This window comes from Acomys minous (assembly GCF_964271855.1).
Source record: "Acomys minous genome assembly, chromosome: 9".
Lineage (NCBI taxonomy): Eukaryota > Metazoa > Chordata > Mammalia > Rodentia > Muridae > Acomys > Acomys minous.
Window position 1 is genome coordinate 102,203,421 of NC_140490.1, and position 6,653 is coordinate 102,210,073.

General features: G+C 40.6%; 1 pseudogene across 1 annotated transcript; it reads left to right on the forward strand.

Annotated features, from left to right (window-relative positions):
* Window positions 1–3,317: 3,317 nt before the first annotated feature.
* Window positions 3,318–4,884, forward strand: LOC311604507 (histone-lysine N-methyltransferase SETMAR-like; annotated as a pseudogene). Its single transcript has one exon. The product of its transcript is annotated as a histone-lysine N-methyltransferase SETMAR-like (transcript).
* The last annotated feature ends 1,769 nt before the right edge of the window (window positions 4,885–6,653 follow it).

The window sequence follows — 6,653 nt, forward strand, 5'->3', positions numbered from 1 at the left end:
TAATCTGTCCTATCAGAGAAGGTATGGCTGAGTTCCTGGCAACTGTGGTGTGGCCAGAGGCTCCCCATGCCATGCTGGACCAAGAAGACTCCTTCTAATAGCTGGAGAATAGTGTGTCTAAAAGACACACTTGACAGTGCTGCCCTCTTCTCTAGCTGCCTTCTCTTCCCTTTGAGGTTAAATCGTTTCATACTCTGTTGGCCCAACACTACTGCCCAAATTTCTTGGCAGAGAATAAAAAGAGACTAATTACTCAACGTCTTCCTCCTTGCTGTTTCTAGACTCCAGTGGGTCTACAACACATGCATTATGCTATATTCTTAAGGAAAGCGTTCTTTCCTTTCCTCATATACCCACTCACATATTCTTCCAGTCTATTCTTCCTGGCAACACTTACTCTTCCTGTAGTGCGTGCGTGCGTGCGTGTGTGTGTGTTTGCCAAAACCTCTTCCTGACTGGTTAGGATTGGGTTGGGTATACTTTTTTGTATTGTTTTATCACATAATAGCTATCGTATTATATCCTCACAGTGTATCCTAATTCATGGAATGTATCCATTCACTTGCGTTTCTCCTCCTTTGAGAGTCTCCTTAAAGACTGTGTTCTATTTGCCATTGAGACCTAGAAACCCAGTAGTTCCTCTAGTTAGTGGCCACTACTTCATCTGTATTGAGCAAGGGCTGGATGGATAAATGCACCATTCATTTTACGCCTGAGTTTACCATTGTAACTTTGTGTTTGTATGTCAGGAAAAGAGGGGTTCAAAGCTTGATAACTTCCTGACACATTATAGGTTATATAGGAGCTATAATTATGCTTTATTTTAAAGTGATTTAATGTTTAGGCAATACAAACAATTGTGGATCTTTGTACCTAAGCATTCTATGAACACATTCCAACCCCATAAATGTCAAAACAGTAATGATCACACCCCAGTTGAAGAGCATAAAAATTGCCTTGCCAAGCACTTTAACAGTGAAGAGTGCTGAACATTTTGCTGAACTAGAAATAATCATGAAGTGTTGCAAAATAGAATTAAATATAAGTGTGTTTAATAAGAGCCTTCCCTCCTTCAGTTCTTTTTACAGAGCTAAAAGGCTTTATTATGAATATCGACTATTGGGTTTTCCCAATAATTTATGAAACTCTAATAAATATTGTTCCTCAGAAGAAATTATGGGTGATACTTCAATATGTTTGAAATGGGTTAAATATTTAAGAAAGTGTGATTTTTATGAGTAAGCATTAGTAGGACTGAAGAGGATGCAGTTTGCTTAGTGAAAATCATTCAACTTGATCTTTATTGTGTAAGACAACTGTAAATCCTCAAGAAATGATAGATTACAAGTGTATTGTACATTGTAAGCCAAAAAAGTGCTGCCCAGATGATTCACTATTAATCGGGAACACCATTTAGAGGCCAAGAATGTGATGGACTTATTTAGTGACAAAATTAGATTTTGGTCTTGATTAGAGGAGAAAATAATTACGGAAGTTTGGCTCATTCCTCTAGTTGTTGTTTGAATGCATTGGAATTAGAGCTCAGCTCCATGTTACCATGGTAATGGTTGCATACGGAGGCTGTTCCTTTGGACAGTTCTGGCTCATCCTAGTAACTGCTATAAATTAGAGACACATCAGCCATTCTTTAAGAGGAAGAGCCACAGCACTGCAACTGATGGGCAAGTTCCCTCCTACGTGAGCTGTCTGCTATTACCTTCATTATACTGTTCCTTTCTGTTTCCAATTTATGAAATAATTGCTTCAGAACGCAACCCAGTATTCTGAATTTTCCTGGATATAGTGCTTTGAAAAGGTCTATCAACTCACAAGATGAGTTTGCAGTTATTCTTCAAAAGATCACAATGCAAGATGATGAAAAATGGGTAAGGGTCACCCGGTAATTGCCTTTAGTTGGTCCTGATCTATTGAGGCACATGAAAGTTGACATGTACAGAATTTTAGTAGAGTCAAGAATGCAATAGTGGTTCCAGCAAAATGGCTCAGTGGGTAAGGGTGCTTGCGGCCAAGCCTGGTGATCTCAGTTTGATCACAAGGATCCACACGGAAGGAGGATAGAATGGACCTCTAACCTTGACACTCATGCTGTGGCATGCATTCATGTACACACACACACACACACACACACACACACACACACACACACACACACACCTGCCTGTATGTACATATGCACACATAAAGTAAAATGTAAAATGTTTTTTTTTTAAAAAAGAGTCCAATAGATGGTTTGGGGTGTATCACAGTGTATACTACATATCTCACATTCACTAGGCCATGAGTTCAATCCTCAACATACCCACTGGTGTGTGTGTGTGTGTGTGTGTGTGTGTGTGTGTGTGTGTGTAATTTAATAGTTACAAACCGAAAATTCAAAATGATTACAGCAGGCAATGTTATGAATCAGACAAATACCTTATTTTTTCAGTGTCCATGCTTTATTGTGTGTTCACATTGAATTCATTGGTAATTTAACAAGCTCAACAGTAACAGGCTTAGGAGTTACATACGGCCCACAGCTAGCATCCCCCATGCTCCCAATGGATTATCCTATCATTTTCTTTCCAAATAATTTTTTCCCTAGTTTTATGGAAACTGGTAAAGTTCACCATTTTTTGATGTGGGTAAATTCAGGTTTATACTATTCTGGAACTGAACTCCGTTCCTGACTTTGACAGTGATGGATGGGTTAGGCAAAGTCTCTCTCCCTCTTCTTTCTATATCTTCATCCATCGGGAGTGAATTAGCCCATCTCATTTGAAAGCTTAGTCCAGTGGTAGCTTTTGGTTTGTGTCAGAGTGCTCAGAACATTATGCCAAAGACTCTTATGGTTCCTAGAGATGATGATGATGATGATGATGATGATGATGTGTGTGTGCTACTGTAGAGTAGAGCAGATAGACATGGTGTTTGGAATTCCAGAGCACAGACATAGATAGAACATGGCATCACAAGATAGGATGTTCTTATGCATGCCAATCCCATATGAAAATGCTAGGGTAAAACAAAAAGGACCATTGGGGGGACAAAGAAAGTCAAAATGTTAAACAAAACAAAATTCTTTTCTGGTTTAAGTCCTGAGGCCAAGAACAGAAACTAGGATTGAGCGTAGATTTCATCAATTATAAGTACCTGATAATATTGGTCCTAACAATCATTTGAGCTTTGTTTTTCCAACCACTGTGTTAAGTGATACAAACATTGTCTCATATAATTCTCACAATGGGTTTATGAATTGTTCAAATGAAAGTATAAAATGAAGTGAGTTTAGGGAAGTTTGGAAAGGTGTCCAAGTTCACAGAGCTGACAGGGTGACAGAGACTGCTAGGAACATCACAAACCTGTGCTGTTCATAAACACTGAGTTCTGTTCTTGTGTGAAAGAGAGATCTTGGAAGAAAAAAGAGTAAATGTAGCTACCAGACCTGTTATTCTTACTGACTGTGTATTAGGAATCCAGTAGGGTTGTGACAACATTCATTGGAAGAATACTCAACTCCCAGGGTTTTAACCCAAAGGGAAAAAATCCCTTCAAATAATAGATATGTAGTAGAATCTTAAGATAATCATAAAATTACCTTCTTAAGATGATTCTGTCTTAGGAGGCTCAAGATGGTCAGGCTAGTTGGCAGAGTTGGACTGTAATGGCTTCAGGAGCTGAGAGGAGGCGTTCCTTTGGGGAAGCAGCTTTTGAGGCGGAATCTGCAGCCCTGGGGAACTTGATTGTGAGACTGTGGCCTCTAGGGGCTGGGCCCAGGCCTAAGATTTCTAGCATGTTCCTGATCATGTAGCTGGGCCTGGAGCAGACATCCACTCCCCACAAATAACCTTTCCCCTATGTACTTGCACCAAAACTCCACATGCCCCTGGCGTCTGTTCCTGTCTCCGCCATGAGAATAACATTTATGCCTTAGGGAAGCAAAGGATGCCAAGCCAGTATTTGGATGCAGTGCCCTGTGCCAGTGTGGTGAACACTGTAAAAACAGGGTGGTCCAAAGTGGTCTGCAGTTCCTTCTCCAGGTGTTCCAGACAGACAACAAAGGCTGGGAACTTTGGACTTGGAATCTATACCCAAGGGAAGATTTGTCTGTTACTATGCTGTGGAGGTTTTAGGATTCTCTGAAGCGCAAAGAAGAACTCACCTACAAACAACACAGGACCCAAATTACATCAGGGAGCACATTTACAATGGGCAGGCCATAGAAACTTTTGCTGACCTTACCTACATAGGAAATATTGGGAGATTCCTGAATCATTCTTGTGAACTAAATCTGTTGATGATTCCTGTCTGAATTGACTCAGTGGTACCTAAGCCGGCACTTTTTGCAGCCAAAAGTATTTTGCTAGGAGAAGAACCCTCTTATGACTATTCAGGAAGATTCCTTAATCAAATAAGCAGTAAAGACAAAGAAAGGATAGATTGTGGACAACCAAGACAGCATTGTTACTGTGGTGCCCCGTCATGTGCCACTTTTCTGCCTTATACTGCCTCTTAGAAAATCCAAGCACCAGTTAGGAGTGGAGATCCTACCTGCTGGCCTTCCTGTGGACAGAAATCAGAAGGAGTCAGGCATTAAGAGATTCAGCAACGTCTGGTCATCTCCTGCAAGCAACCTACCCTCAAGGGAGGTATACCTTGTAGTCCGCATCTTGCTCATGCCTGTAAGAAAGATCAGGGGTTGCCAAGACCTGCCTCAGCCAGATTGCTGAAATTCAACTCAACAATGCAGCCCAGACTGCAAAATGTCCAATAATACCTTTTCTTCCAGAATACTTGCTTTCGTAGTTAAATGTGGGTAAGTGACTGTGTTCAAACTAGCAGGATACAAGCCAAAACGATGACTCCTTGAGCACCATCCTTGTATTTCTTCTTGGAACTCAGAATTCGTATTTGATGGCTGGAGTTGGAGCAGCCATCCGAAATCCAGAATGACCGTGAGACAAGGCCATGCAAAGCATATCAACAAGACTTCTGCTACTTAGAAAATGATGCCAGTATTAACCTGATGCCTCTACGCTTGTAAAGGAAAAGCCTACATTGTTAAGCCACTGTTGGCCTTGCATTTGAGCAAACCTTATCATGATTCAAGAAGACCTCAGCCTTGCTTCCCAGCTAGTTTTGTCGGTGATAAAGCTGTTTGGTTTTCTGTCATTTTGAAAAAAAAAAAAGAGTTTATTCTATCTTTTCTTACTCCTTACAAATTACTTTTTATGGTTGTACACATGGCTCCTTTATTTTTTTATTCCATTCCTCTCTTCCTCTCTCCTTCCCTCCTTTCCTCTTTTGCTTCTTATTTCTGTCTTTCTGTGTTCAGACACTGTTGCACTCCTCAGAGTCTGTGCCCAACACCCTCTTAGACTCTAAGCATTAAGTGATGATCACACATTATGACGCTCAATGTGTAGACTGTTAACACAATAGAAAGAAACAATGAAAAGTAAACTCCACAACCTACATGGTTAGGAAGCATTTTGTAAAGGTCAAGGTTCACTGAATGTGAAATCAGAACTCCAGGCTCCACTTTGTTCTGTTCTTCTGACATTGCTGCTCAGCCATAACCTTCTTCTTATCTTGTGTTCAATGAGATGGTTACAGCCAACACTTCTGCACATACAGGTGCTTTTCACATCTTCTCACTACCTCACAGGAAGCTGCTTCTCAGTTACATCATGCTTCCTTCCTGCCCTTTGGAATGACTTTTAAAAGAATCATTTCCAGGGGATGAAAGACACAGCTCAAGTCTCCAAAGGGATGAAAGGCCTGGGCTCAAGTCATGGTACCAAAATAGTTCATTAGCCTGGGCTTTCCCTTAGTTACATCACAATGAATCAGTCTCTTTTTCAGATTGCAGAGATAACTCTACCCTATTCACCCCCTCCAACCTTGGTCAATTTCAGTACCCCTGCAAAGGCATTAGGAGGGGACTAAGGAAATCCTATAGGAGAACAATCACAGGAAATTGACATAGTCATTAAGAAGTCTGGAAAATTTACCTTAGAAGAAAGCAGAGCTCGGCCTATTGCCAATTTTGGAATAAGGAAGGAATGACAGGCTTTGGAGAAATAAATATAAAGCTCACTGAAATAAGGGCAAGTAAATCAATAAATAAGGATAATAGCAGAAATTTTGTTTTTATGAACAAAACATATGGACCAGTGTAAATCAGAGCTTTGATTTTGTTTTTCTCTTAAGACAAGGCTTTCCCTGGGTTTGAGGTCAGTGACGTCCAAGTTTCCCAGGGTTGATCTGCTGACCTGGGAAGTCAGGAAAGGAAGGGCCTGTTTGCTTCGACATCTGTAAGGAAATAGACTGTAAAATATTTAGAGGCTTCCAGAGCAGTTTACAATCACAAGTCCTGGATAAATAAATGAAAATGTGTGATTTGGAAAAAAAAAATGACCTCATTCAGGGTGTGGCAGGGTAGGGAATTTTTTTCCACTTATTGTAAAGGAAATTCATCAACGGTTAGTTTGACCCCATCAGCATGCATCAGAGGCCCGTACTGAAAGTCACTTAAGGAAACGAGCAGCAATGCAGGAAGCCTTCGTGCACGATGGGGTGGCACATGGAAGAACAGATCCTATCCAGGTTTATTCTTTTTAAAATTTTCTTGTTTAAATTTTGCTTATTGG